Below are 14,535 nucleotides of genomic sequence, written 5' to 3' on the forward strand. Positions count from 1 at the left end.
ATGTATAATTTTGGTGCTCATATAATGTGATGAAATTGAGCTTGGACTTTTTAGTTGTATATGCAAGAGTGTGTTCAACATATCAAGTTAGACAGTCACCTAAAAAAAGAAAATCTGAACTATTCCCAGCTGGAAGAAACAGATGAGGTTGTGTAATATTGTCTTCATCATAAGAAATGCATATTTGGTCTTTGGCCCTATTTCTGGCATAGAACACCTACCAACCTTGCAATTTCCTAAGTGATGAGAGTGATACAGGTGTCTTTCATTATGTTAATGAGGTGGCTTTTGGAAGCACCTGAGGAGGGAGGGAACCAACCTCCTGCAGGGAGGGGAGAGGGGCTGGAGGTTGAATGGGGGACCGATGGCTGATGCTGTGATCAACCATACCTATTTAATGAAGCCTCTGTGAAATCCAGAAGGACCAGGCTGTTTGAGCTTCTAGGCTGGTGAACACGGAGGGAGTCAAGGAGTGGGGGGCTCAGAGAGGGCATGGGAGCTTTGTGTCCTTTCCCTGTAACCAGCCCTGTACATCTCTTCCATCTGGCTATTTCTGTGTTATATCTTATTATAATAAACTGGTAGTCTAGTAAGTAAAATCTTCCTCTGAATTTTCTGGGCCACTCTAGCAAAGTAATCGAGCCCAAGGAGAAGGTCATTGGAAGCTCTGACCTATAGCAGATTGGTCAGAAACACTGGTGACAACGTGGATTTGAGACTGGCGTCAGAAGTGGGGGCAGTCTTTTAGGACTGAGTCCTTACTTATGGGGTCTGATGCTGTCTCCATCAGAATTGAGTCAGGTGCTGGACACTCAGGCAGGGAATTGCTGGTGTGGGGAAAAATCCATACTGGTTATTAGAATTGGAATCAGAATCACATTGTTACTGAGATCCTCAGTTCAGTTCAGTCACTCAGTCATGTCCGACTCTTTGTGACCCCATGGACTGCAGTATGCCAAGCCACCCTGTTCATCACCAACTCCCGGAGTTTACTTAGACTCATGTCCATTGAGTCAGTGATGCCATCCAGGCATCTCATCCTCTGTCATCCCCTTTTCCTCCCTCCTTCAATCTTTCCCAGCATCAGAGTCTTTTCCAAAGAGTAAGTTCTTCACTTCAGATGGCCAAAGTATTGGTGTTTCAGTTTCAGCATCAGTCCTTCCAATGAATATTCAGGACCAATTTCCTTTAGGATGGACTGGTTGGATCTCCTTGCTGGCCAAGAGACTCTCAAGAATCTTCTCCAGCACCGCAGTTCAAAGGCATCAATTCTTTGATGCTCCACTTTCTTTATAGCCCAACTCTCATATATATAACTACTGGAAAAGCAATAACCTTGACTGGACGGACCTTTGTTGGCAAAGTAATGCCTCTGCTTTTTAATATGCTATCTAGGTTAGTCATACCTTTTCTTCCAAGGAGTCAGCATCTTTTAATTTCATGGCTGCAGTCACCATCTGCAGTGATTTTGGAGCCCCCCCCCCCCCAAAAAAAAAGTCTGTCACTGTTTCTCCATCTATTTGCCATGAAGTGATGGGACCAGATGCCATGATCTTAGTTTTCTGAATGTTGAGCTTTAAGCCAACTTTTTCACTTTCCTCTTTCACTTTCATCAAGAGGCTCTTTAGTTCCTCTTCACTTCTTGCCATAAGGGTGGTGTCATCTGCATATCTGAGGTTATTGATATTTCTCCCGGCAATCTTGATTCCAGCTTGTGCTTCTTCCAGCCCCGCGTTTCTCATGATGTACTCTGCGTGTAAGTTAAACAAGCAGGATGACAATATGCAGCCTTGACATACTCCTTTTCCTATTTGGAACCAGCCTATTGTTCCATGTCCAGTTCTAACTGTTGCTTCCTGAACTGCAAACAGATTTCTCAAGAGGCAGGTCAGGTGGTCTGGTATTCCCATGTCTTTAAGAATTTCCCACAGTTTGTGGTGATCCACACAGTCAAAGGGTATGCCTGTAGTTGAGACAATGGCCAGGGTGGGGAGAACAAGGCATATTTTGATGCCAAAAGCCTGGAAAGAAGGGTTGCTGTCAGAGAGCAGATAGATACAGACTGTGAACATAAGGAAGTGCAGAAAAATAAGTTCAAGGTGTGATGCCACAAAATACAGCCCAGAGCAAGAAAATGAAAAGGGAAACAAAAACCCATGACATAGACACAAACATACAGGTTCTAGAAAAAAGCAGGAATGAAAAGGAAACATTATGGTTTGGGCATGTATAGTGTAAGCCTGAAAACTGCTTAACTCATGAATACAGGCAATGAGATTGAAGGATTTAACGATAATCCATTTGAGGCAGGGTTTCTACAGATGATGTAGATCAAACAAGACAAAGGCCAGGATTAAGTCCCATATGAAGAAAAGAAAGAGTACAAAGTGTTGCTGTTGGAAGAAATCTCTGGGACATCCTGCTCTGAACTGTTTCTTCTCATCAGTGAAGGAGAAGAAATTGAAGGAATTACCATTGGTATGAGAAATCTTGCATTAGATGAACACATCAGGAAGCTTACTCATTCAAGTCTTTACACACTTGTTGATATCAAACAATGGAATACATGAAATAATTTAAAATAATAGAAGTAGCAAATGGAAATTTTAGGTATAAATGAGTTATTCTGTACAAAAACAATAGTGTTTAGCTAGATATTGCTTTTTAAATAGTTTCCCTCAATAGTGGAGATAGACTTACACAATCTATTAATATTTTTTCCCCAAGTTCCACCATACATTTTGAATGCTAGGTATTTAGAGTCAAGCAGCCAGCATTTGATTTTCAAAGTGTTGCTCATTAGCCCTTACCAAGATCTAATAAAGGCAATGTGAAGATCAGTTGAAAAAAGTAATCATTTAAGCAGAGAGTAGAAAGGAAAATGAGCTTCCCAGGAGGCTCAGTGGTAAAGAGCCCGCCTGCCAATGTAGGAGCACAGTTTCAATCCCTGGGTGGGGAAGATTCCCTGGAGGAGGAAAGGGCAACCCTCTCCAGTGTTCTTGCCTGGGAAACTCAATAGATGGAAGAGCCTGGCGGGCTACAGTCCATGGGGTCACAAACAGTCAGACATGACTTAGCGACTAAACAGTGACAATAATAACAGAAAAGAAAATGTCAACTATACTGTCATTTCTTTGGATTGACTCAATATAGTTGTTTAAAATAAATCAACAGACAAGACCAATTGTTCGTTCTCCTGTTTCTATTTTCCAGGGAGTGGAATGGGAAGCTCTCATGGGTCCAGTTGTCTTACAACTGGTGTTTGTTTTCTTTCAAGTAAAAGTGAAATTCCACTAATCCATAATTTACAAGTTGTAGTAAAGAAAAATGAGGTATTGTGGTTGACACAATGGATAGATTCCTGGCATCCAGTGGGGATGCAATGTATGGTGGTTCTTAACTCATGGGGAGTGAAACATCATTGGTATCTTTAATAAGTGTTAGTCAAAAATGTTGAATAGGAAAAACATAAGGTTGTCCAAAATATAAAGGCATAAGGATAAGAAATCTAAATCAACATTACAAATGTAGGGCAAAGGCACATATAATCAAATAAATCATAAGACCTGCAAAAAGGATGCATGTTTGGAGAAGAAAAATGGAGAGTTTCCTAAATATATGTGAATCAAGAAGACAAGGAAGGAAGATTATAAGCCCCTGGAGAGAGATTGAAATGAATTCAATGACGGAAGAAGCAAATGCAGCAGAAAAATTGAATGACTTATTTGTTTTAGTGCTCAATGGGGAAAACCTGAAGTTCTCCTGGAAAGTGAAAAGTTCCAGGGGGGAGATGGCAAAACTCCTAAAACCAAAGAACTGGAAAATCATTTACATAGGGAGCGTCTCATCAGAATGAGCCTACAGTGCCTGCAGATTGCTTTATTGGGGAATTTTGTCAAAATGATTTCAGGTGTGAAAGTCCCTGTAAATTGATGATTTAGGGATGAGACTCAGTGGGTATCTGCACATTAAAACTATGTAGAATAATATTTTATGTTCATAGATATGTGTTGCAGTATTATTTATAATAGAGAAGAATGGAGATTTCTGTAAAAATACAAAAAGAAGAGAATTGTTAAACATTATAAAAGTTATAATAAGATTATTTTGTTGGTAAAATATTTTATCAACAAAATAAAGTAAAAATGTCATAAAATGCTTATAATGTCTTGAGGTTAGTTTGTATTTTTATTTGCCAGTATAATTTAACTACAGTGGCCTGCAAGCTTTTTATTCTTAAAAATACATTTTATATCACAGTCTAACAAACATATACACATATATAAAGGTGAAACAAAAGTTTTACCAAAACATTTACCCTGAGAGTTAATTTTTTTTGAGACCTTTAAAAAAAAATGTTTTAGGTTTACAACACATTGACAGAAAGCTACAGAAATTCCCCATAGACCCCCTCCCCTCACATGCATGGCCATTATCAACAGAGTGGTACCTTAACACCAATACAGTATACTAACGTATATATATGGAATTTAAAGAGACGGTAATGATAACTCTATATGCAGGACAGAAAAAGAGACACAGATGTATAGAACAGACTTTTGGACTCTGTGGGAGAAGGCGAGGGTGGCATGATCTGAGAGAATAGCATTGAAACATGTATATTATCAAGTGTGAAACAGATCGCCAGTCCAGGTTGGATGCATGAGACAAGTGCTCTGGGCTGGTGCACTGGGAAGACCCAGAGGGATGGGATGGGGAGGGAGGTGGGAGGGGGGTTCAGGATGGGGAACACATGTAAATCCATGGCTGATTCATGTCAATGTATGGCAAAAACCACTACAATATTGTAAAGTAATTAGCCTCCAACTAATAAAAATAAATGAAAAACAAAACAAAACAAAACCAAGGATGAACTACACCGACACACCATAATCACCAAGGTCCCCAGTTCATCTTAGGGTTTACTTTAATCAAGTGAGTAGTGCTGCAGCTTCTATGGATTTGGACAAAACTACTCCAGTATTCTTGCCAGGAAAATCCCATGGACAGAGGAGCCTGGCGGGCTACAGCCCACAGGGTCGCAAGAGTCAGACACGACTTAGCAACTAAACCACCACTAAACCAAACCACCATAATGATGTATATCCCTTATTATAATGCTATTCAAAGTATTTTCACTGCTAATAGAAATAACTCCTGTGCTTTCTGTGTTCATCTCCCTGCAAACTCCTGGCCATCACTGATCTTTTTATTGTCTCCATAGTTTTGCATTTTCCAGAATGCCATAGTTGGAATCTATTTTTCTTTTTTGTTCTTTCTCCTTGAAAAGAGAGATTCAAAGCCTTTCTTAGACCACTTATGGCCCACCCACACATGGACCAGACAGGCTCTAGGTGACAACGACCCCAACCAAATACTGCAGATTTTCTTCCAATACCGAGCCCTGTCCCACTGTCTTGCCCAGCAGCCACGTGAAGGGGTGGGGGGACACATGATGGATGTTTGTAGGAAGGCCACACCTTTTGTGCCCTTTGGTACAATGAATACAGATTCCTGTCTGGTATGTTGTTATCAGACAAGCCATTTCTTCAGGGCCTTGCTCTGAGCACACCCAGCATAGTATTAATATAATATTAACTGAATGAAAATTCCTTATACAGAACAATTAAAATTTGTGAAAGACAGTAACCAAAGGAAAAAAACCCGAGGCAATCCATAATAAAATGCTAAAAATAATCATCTCTGATGGGGGTATCAAAGCTATAGATTATTTTTATGTTCTTTTACTTTTATGGATTTCCTAAAATTAGTAGGTACTTTTTATATGCAGACATATGTTAAATGTGAATCTGTATTTTGTAACTACTGTGAAAAGTTTAAAACAGCAAGTAGCTCTAGAAGACATATAAATAAAAGCAGCATTTCTTTGCTCTACTTTTTTGCTTTCCCAAGTCATCCACTTTCAAACCTTTTAACTGTTTCTTCTGCTGTTTACCTCCATATACAAAATAACCATCATTTAGTTTTTAAGGGATTATTTATTGAATTATTCATGTAGAAAATAGATTGCTTTTTTCATGTCCCTGTCCCCAACCCCACACAAATATTTTCTCTTTTTTCTCCCAACACATTTGTCTCTTATTTAGATTAAATAAGTCATATTTATTTATTTATTGTGAATATTTTGTGTTTATGCAGAGTGGAGTTGTTGTATAGTGTCACATACTATTTCATTCTCTTCCTTGTACAAGTTATTGTTTTCCTTGCAGGCCAATAGTTGATCCCTTTTGTTGTTTTCTTAGGAGCCTATTCCGAAACTGTCAGAGATATAAAGATCTTCTCATGTAATTGAATAAATCAAGTAAGGTCTGAGTTTAAGTTCCTTGGAAATAGAGCTGGTAAACGGGTGTGGATGCATGGGTTTTACTGAGTCAGCACACACAGAAAATGTGGGTTCAATCCCTGGGTTGGGAAGATCCCCTGGAAGAGGAAATGGCGACCCACTCCAGTATTCTTGCCCGAGAAATCCCAGGGACAGAGTTGGATACCCTGGAGTGACTGAGCATGCACTGTGGCAGTGGGATGGAGCTTCCAATCTCCAGGACCGGATGGCGCCCTCTTGGAGCAGGACAGAAGAAGGGGTGGATGGGTGACCTCACCCTCCACCAGCTGGAGGATGGGTGCACTGGCCCAGTTAAGTGGGCTGGGGCAGGTCCAGAGCATCCAGTGTAGGGAACCTCTCAGCATCTCCTTCCCTCCCTCCCTTCCTTCCTGGCCCCCACACCCGGCCCCATCCTTCTCTTCCTCCTCTTTCCGTCCTCTGCCCTCCGCCTCCCCGTCCTTCCCTCCATCTGTCTGTCTTGGGGCCCTTGTTCCTGGGTGCCCAGATGAAAGGATCTGCAGGTTTTCTCTGGAAGCAGCCAGATTCTTATAGAGTAACCCCTTTTCTTGCCTGAGGCACAGATTTCTTTTTCCCATATTCTTGGACCCTCCAAGGGGGATGGTCTAATGGACCGCATTTTGCAGCACAGGAGCACTCACCTGTCCCATGTTTTTCCACTCTTCTGCAACTGTGTGTGACTTAAGCCCAGTCCTCTGCCAGGCGGCAAGGGGGCTGTAAAGGGGTAGAAATTCTGGGGTCAAATTTCTTCTTAAGTAGACTTTCAACCAGTGCTTCTGCTTTTAGTCCCTCCTCTCTATCTCTGCTTTCAAAAGTAACTGTTTGCCCAACGTGAACCATTCCAGGTTCTGTGATAAAAAAGCTTTATCTTTCTCCCTCTTCCTCTGGATGGCTGTCTTAGCTTTTCCTTTCCCCACTGTGCTTAGTAAGCTGAAATGTGTCCTGCTTTCCAGCTGTAAACCTTCCCTTGACACCGTACCTGCTGTCTTTAGGGTTCATTCCTGTTCTTCCTCATTTACTCTCATTATAGTCAATTTTAGGGGACAAATTTACATTCAATCACCATGCTAAAATAAGACACTGTCATTTGTAAGAAAATGAACTCTTAATCTGCTTGATTTCCACCTATGTTGGCAGAAATTGTAGAACCAATTAGTAGATATATTTTAATTGTATTATGAAGCTCTGCAGATAATTAAGCAAAGTGGAAACAAAAGGCAGCAAAATGAAAATGGTAACATGCCTGTCTTTATTCATGTTTGTGGACTCTTCATTACTAGACACTTGAATTTGGGGAAATAAGAGGAAATAGCTTTCACTGGCAGAATAGGATTGTTTGAAAAACAAAAAGTGAAAGTGTTAGTCACTCAGTTGTGTCTGACTCTTTGGGACCCCATGGACTGTAGCCCGCACAGCTCCTCTGTCCATGGGATTCTCCAGGCAAGAATACTGGAATCGGTTGCCATTTCCTCCTCCAGGGGATATTCCTGACCCAGGGATTGAACCCACATTTCTGGCATTGCAGGCAGATTCTTTACCATTTGAGCCACCAGGGGGTGGTTTATATTTGTGTGTAAAAGGTACACTGTTCCTTTGTGAAATCTGTCAACCTTGTGTCTCTAAAGTAATGTCCTTTGTTTGGGTCCAGGGTGAGATTTTGGGTTCTGAAAACTCTCAGCATGTAGGATTTTGTAACATATGTTATGTGGAGGGTGCACTGTTCCTGTCTCTAGTCCATGCATAAGTAAGTTTCAGTCTTTTATTCCAAGAATAAAAATTTCTGGGCTGCACATTCACTTGTAAAGATATGCCCATAATAAAAAGAAAGTTCTGCCTCCCTGGAGAGTCACTCAGCCAAGGAAGTTCCATTTCTTTGAGGAAGCAAATCCCTTGAGAGAAAGCTTGATGGGGCCAGAATCTAAAAACAAAATTCCTGCTAGAGTACTGACAAGGGCATAGCCCAATGGTCTTGTATTATTATAAATTGATACTGATAGAAACTAAATCTGCTACTAATTTCTCAAGTAATAATTACAGTATTGATTTATAGAATGCTTCACATTTCTCACAATATTATCTGAACAGTTGCTAATTTTATTTTTACTAGAATACTGAGGATGTTAACATGTGGCATTCTTCATCTATAACAGATAAAGCAATTGTGGAGTGAACTGCCAAATGTACAGTATCTATCTGAGCAGCAGACCAGAGTGTAAAACTGACATCCATGAACTGAACCCTGAATTCTCTTAGCTGCACAATTTGGGCTCTCTTTTAATATGCTCTGCACTCATAGATACCTTATATGCTTTGTTCTACAACTGTCTTATGAGGTTTTTTTTTTAAAAAAAGATTTTTGTTTTAAATACTGCAAAAGTCCTTTCAAGCTGACAAAATCAGCTTTGTGTCATTCATTAAATCTATACTTTCTTCTAGTTGGTAGTTGTTAGCAGCTAAACTCCTATTCACTATTTATGTTTCCATAAAGTCTGAATTTTAGACTTCTTGGCGCTTTTTTTTTTTTGAGATATGTGTGTCTACCATTGTGGCATTCATTCCTAGTTTTGTGCTCCTCTTCTGTTATCGCCGTCATCCTCCTTATTATTACTATTTTGCCCCTTAACACCTCCAAGCCTCTCTGGACTGAAAGAATTTGGTATAAGCAGTTCCAAGGGAAGCAGAAAAACTCATGTTGACAAGTTTTGCGAGTCGGGGTAGTGGTTGGAGGGACCAGGTCAAACGAGACTTCTGACTGAGCACATGAGGCTCTCTTACTTAGTCGAGGGAGTGTCTCCTTAATCACAAGGCCCACAGGTATTCTCTCTCTCTCTCTTTTTTTTTTTTCTTTTGGCTGCACAGCACTGCATGTGGAATTTCAGTTCCTGGAAAAGGGATCAAATCCTTGTCTCCTGAAGTGGAAGCATGCGATCTTAACCACTGGACCACCCTCCACAGTTAATCTTGTCAACGTTCAGACACCTTGCTGCATATAGTCTCTGAGAGCTACAGAAAAGCAGCAACATGGTTCTGACATTGCTATTGAATAAGCTGTGGGGCCACTTGGCTTGCAAATCCCAGAAATAGATTTTCCAGTAACTGTAGCACCAAAATTACTCCATATATATTACATATTACCAAATAGGTCATGGTATAATTTCTAGCTGCACAAAGAAGTCATTCCATTCTGAAATAATGTCCCTTGTGGTACTGAAAAATAAACAGGCTTTTAAGTGAAGGAGAGGATGAAATCATCTTCAAATACAGTATTTTCAGTGTTGAGAACAGTTGCAAAATGGCACTGAGAAATTAATGCTATTGTCCACTGTGAATGATGGCGTCCAGGGTGGAAGGGTTCAGCAACTTGATTCTTAGAGAGTCTGTCCTCATCTCACCTGAGTCCTGACATGCAGTCATTCTCCAAAAGCCTTAGTTGAAATGAGGGCAAAACTAGCAAGATTTTATCTGTCTGGTGGTCAGTGCCTTCCTTGGGATCAATGGAGAAAGCAGGTTGTTGCCTGGTGAATTGTTCCAGGATTTTGAGAAGTGAGTAAACTTACTGACAAGTGATGAGGATTTCCAAGGAGCTCGACAGTCATGTCATTTGGTTGAAAGCCAATAAGGAAGGGGAAACAGTGTATATAGGTGAGGTGGGGCGGCTCCCACATCTGACATCTGATGCAGTTTGGGTCAGTTGACCCTTTGTTTTGACCGAGGGTGATAGAGTTGTTGTTTAGTCACTGAGTCCTGTCTGACTCTTTGCCACCACGTGGGCTGTAACCTGCCAGGCTTTTCTGTCCCTGGGGTTTCCTGGGCAAGAGTACTGGAGTGGGTTGCTATTTCCTGCGAGTGGGAATCATAAAAATAAAATAGAATATATTTCTATTGTTTATATCATACTCAGTCTACGTCAACCTTGAGGTTGATGTCTATTATGAGCCAAAACAAACTGTAAGGATTAAAATATTATATATTCTATTTATTTATTTTTAAATATTTATTTTATATTAGAGTCGAGTCGGCCACGACTGAAGTGACTTAGCAGTAGCAGCAGCATAGTTTATTTATGATTTTAGCTTCGGGTATACAACACAGTGAATCAGTTATACATACACATATATCTACCCTTTTTCAAATTCTTATCCCATTTAGGTTATTACAGAATAATGCGTAGAGTTCCTTGTGTTATACAGTATATTCTAATTGGTTATTTATCTTAAATATAGTAGTGTGTGTGTGTGAATTTCAGACTCTCAATTTATCCCTTCTCCCATCTTTCCCCTTTGGTAAACAGACCTAGAAATTATGTCTTTTTAAAATCTCAGGATATTTTCCATGTTCTAAGTAAAGTAGGTGTTTACTAAATACTTGTGTTTTTTTAAGAATTAAAATTTTATTATTTCCTTGAGGGAATAAACAATTTAATGAGATAATTTTGAATGGAAAAGTATATGTTAATTTTAATTTTGTTTTATTGTTTGTATTGGTTTACATTGAATATTTAAAATTAGCCTTGCACTAATTGTGGATATTGCCTCATTATTTTTTATAGCTTTGATAGTGAGTCATTCATGATATAAGAAGCATTTACCCCTTGTGTTTCTTAGTTTCCTCAGGTATAAAATGAGAATATTTGAGGACATGGTAGCTAAGACATTTTCTAGACTATTTTCCATTCTATGTTCATTGAGTTCATGCTAGCCCTAATGCATATGTAATTTCTTCATTTCATAAATATTCTCCTCTCTCAGAATGGAATGGCGTTCTATTATATATTCCTTGTCCCTGTACATTAGATATTTATAAGCTTGTAGCCTCTGTGATGTGCACATGTTACTAAGGCAATGATTTTGTTCTCAGATACGCTAATACCACAGTGGCTTCTTCTCTATTTAGCACATGGGTCCCTCATGATTAGGCTGAAGTGAATTTCTCCATCTGTTAGTGGCTTATTTAGGTCTCAGGATAGATGTTTCATTTTTACAATTTACTTACCCTCCCCCCCATTTCACTTGTACAATTTACGCCATTAGTGCAAGGACTCGGATGATATTCTGCATTTTCTGTTGATGTTTATGTTGGTTCAGCCCATTATGCCTGATGGACTTCTAAAAGCACTCACTTAACTCCTGCAGAATTGCTTGTGTCTGTTTCTTGAAATGTGAAAACCTGTTTACGCAAGGGATGTGATCCTTTTCTTCCTGCTTTTGCTGTTCTCCTCTCAACACACAAGATAATTTGTCTTTGCCACAATAATTCTGTTTCTCATTTTTATCATCGGCTAAATTCTCGAAAAAGAGGTCTTGGTGGAATTGAGAAACAGTGGTTTGTGTTGTTTGTTCCTTGACATTCTCTCCTTCTCATGCATTGTTTAGCACGGACCCCTTGTTAGAATGAATTTATGTGTGAGTTTTCTCTGTGAACATTGTTTAACCAAGTCAGATATCTATTCTCTGAGAGCACACAGAATACAGTAGGATTGTTTTAAATGCTGGAGCTGGAAAAGTGGGCAGTAATTGTACATTAACCAGCTATCATGTACAGGTTTAACTTTATTTTAATGAACTTAAGTACTAATTGAAGGATGGCCTTTTTTAAAAATCACTTTTTAAGATTGAAGTACATAGTTAATTTACAATGTTGGTTACCTTCAAGTGTACAGCAAACTGATTCAGTTTACTTGTATATATATATATATATATATATATATATATATATATATATATATACATGTTCAGTTTACATATATACTCAATTTATAGATGTATACAAAATATATTCTTTTTCAGATTCTTTCCCCTTATAGATTATTACAAGACATTGAATATAGTTCTTTGTGCTATACAATAGGTTCTGATTTATCTGTTTTATGCATAGTAGTATGTATAAAACTACATACTGTGTATGTTAACCCCAAACTCCCAAGTTAAAGATGACCTTTTTGATTTGTATAGTTTGTGGTATAATGCCTAGAAAGAACAGAAGACATAATGGAAACAATTTTAAAAAAGCTGATGAAGTTAGCACAAATTTGTTGTGGGTGTTTGATCCCTTTTCTGGACCATGTCCACAAGTTCTGTGTGAAATGCATCAGCTCAGTCAACTCAGTGAAATAGCAGGTCATATTCTTAGCCCATTTTGTATTGTGTTCCCTCTTTGGATGTTCTTATAGTTCTAATAATTGTATTTTCTGAATCACGGATAATTTGATGACAAGGGACAAAAGCTAACTTATTATCTAGAAAAACATCATGGAACCAGATAAAAATCTCATGTAAATTAACCACAAAAAGTTAGCTAGACTTCAAGAGGACTGCAGCACCACTGGGTTTCAGTTCTGTCTTTCAAGGACTCTTCGTTTTGCTTCTTCGTCTGTCTGTTTCATCTCTGTCCCCCTCTGTGGTCTGGGTTTTGCAGGCAATTTGTCACTAGTCTATCAGATTTGCTCCAATGTGCAGTGTTTTTCTCAGAGCAAGACCAGAGGAAGCCCTTCCCAGGGTCTTCTCCAGTTTAACCCCGTCTTAGGCTAGGTTTTGGGAACCTGAGGGTCTCTAATTCTCTGATCTGCTAGCCTCAAGCATCCTACCAGGGCCTATGAAATACTCTTCCTCCTCAGGCACACTCATCTGTGAGCCATCCACGCAGTAGGCATGTACACCCTTGGGCTGTGGCATCGGCTGCGGAGAGAGCTCTGCAAGTAGATGGACCTCGGATGTGTGAGGTCCTGTCTTTATGGACGAAGCTCCATGTGGAAAGAGAAGGGAGGGAGGCCATGATCCAGAGCCACTAGCCAGTTCTTCCTGTATCTGTACATCCTTGCTGAAAATGTTGAGGATTCTGAGAATTCTGTATGTAATTCTGTCATCGTAATGATGTATTTGTCAACATAGGAGGCGAGCACATATTCTTCTAAAAAATGTGTTAGTGTTAGTTGTGTCCGATTCTTTGCAACCTCCCAGACTGTAGCTCACCAGGCTCCTCTGTCCATGGGATTCTCCAGGTAAGAATACTGGAGTGGATTGCCATTCCCTTCTCCAGACGATCTTCCCAACCCAGGGATCGGACCTAGGTCTCCTGTATTGCAGGTAGATTCTTTACTATTTGAGCTACAGGGAAGTCCCAACAATGTGTTAGCTTAATTGTATTACATTTAAGTAGTTAGATCTGTGATATATGGAATTCCATTTGCACTTTTAGCTTGGATCCCACAAATACTGAAGTGGCAACATATTCATATGAATGTCTACAAAACATTCCCCAATAACTGACTTGATCTTTCTGTCACATTTCAAATTCTCTTGGGATAGAAATCAATTTTGCTAACTTGAGTGATGCATTTATGCTTGAAGGTTTCACAGGTACGTCCACCTCAAGTCGTTTAAAGTTAAATGTGTTACCTTTCATTCCTAATAGGGTCTATTCTCAAGTGACGTTCCTACTGAGAGCACTCTGAACCAGACACTTTGGTAGTCAAGGAACAAGAGGATGAGCAGAACTGTACCTGGTCCTTGTTTGGATGCAGTGGAAGGGATAGGGTCCATGTATGGATGGGGAAGCCCCATCAACTACTTTGTCACCAATTCCCAGATCTTCAGTTTATTCATTATTTAGCATCTTTACCCTACTCATGGCCCATCAGGTATCAAGCCTGGTTTGTTGCAGCCTGGTGGAGCAGAGATCAGAACCTGCCCCATGAATCAAGGGTGCGGCAAACCCCGCCCTCCTGATTGTCCTAGTGAGCATGCCAAAGGGCCATTCTTGGGGCTGGACATGCTCTCTGATTCGATTCACTGCCTGCCCCTGCGTCTGTCTCCACGGAAACAAAACAGGATGTTTCTGATCAACAGCAGAGCCTTAACTTGATTCCCTCTTTATGGTGCACTGATCAGACTCCCCGGGATAGCCGTCTCCTGACGATCTCATGTGACTTCTGCCAATAGAAGTGCCGACTGAAAGGGGACATTTGGCTTCCTGCCATGGAGAGCAGGAGGGCCCCTGACTCCCCGCTTGCCAAATTATATGTTCTGTCTTTTAATCATGCGCTTGTCCCCGATTCAGGTCTTTCTCGCCCACTGAGCTGGACGCAGCAGCGCTGGTTCATCCTTACTTCTTAATTATTTTTCTATTTGTTGACTTTATTTATCCATTCTGTCACTGATTTAATTCCATCTTAGTTA

The 14,535-nt window shown here is 40.0% G+C and overlaps 1 non-coding gene across 1 annotated transcript; it reads right to left on the reverse strand.

Moving 5' to 3' along the window:
• Positions 1 to 5,446: 5,446 nt before the first annotated feature.
• Positions 5,447 to 5,575, reverse strand: LOC122686369. The gene has a single exon (XR_006338737.1). It is a non-coding gene; the product is annotated as a small nucleolar RNA SNORA11 (small nucleolar RNA).
• Positions 5,576 to 14,535: the final 8,960 nt, after the last annotated feature.

The sequence above is a fragment of the Cervus elaphus genome, chromosome 29 (genome assembly GCF_910594005.1).
Source record: "Cervus elaphus chromosome 29, mCerEla1.1, whole genome shotgun sequence".
Lineage (NCBI taxonomy): Eukaryota > Metazoa > Chordata > Mammalia > Artiodactyla > Cervidae > Cervus > Cervus elaphus.